Here is a 558-nt window from a genome sequence, read left to right on the forward strand (position 1 = left end):
TCAGCTTGCCCATTAGTTTGTGGATGATATGGAGTAGCCACCTTATGGCGAATTCCATATCGAACCATGGCAGAGTAAAGCTGTTTATTGCAGAAGTGAGTGCCCCCATCACTGATTAGTACTCTAGGGACCCTAAACCTGCTGAAGATATATTTCTAGAGGAACTTCAGCACTGTTTTAGTATCATTGGTAGGTGTGGCAACGGCCTCTACCCATTTTGATACGTAGTCAACGGCCACCAGAATATAAGTGTTTGAGTATGATGGTGGAAAAGGTCCCATGAAGTCAATTCCCCATACGTCAAACAACTCAATCTCCAAGATTCCTTGTTGAGGCATGCCATAACCATGAGGCAGATTACCAGCTCTTTGGCAACTGTCACAGTTACGTACGAACTCTCGGGAATCTTTATAGAGTGTGGGCCAATAGAAGCCACATTGGAGGATCTTGGTGGCTGTTCGCTCACCTCCGAAATGGCCTCCATATTGTGATCCATGGCAATGCCATAGGATCCTCTATGCTTCTTCTCTAGGTACACATCTCCGGATTATTCCGTCT

This window comes from Arachis ipaensis, chromosome B09 (assembly GCF_000816755.2).
Source record: "Arachis ipaensis cultivar K30076 chromosome B09, Araip1.1, whole genome shotgun sequence".
In the NCBI taxonomy this organism is placed as follows: Eukaryota; Viridiplantae; Streptophyta; class Magnoliopsida; order Fabales; family Fabaceae; genus Arachis; species Arachis ipaensis.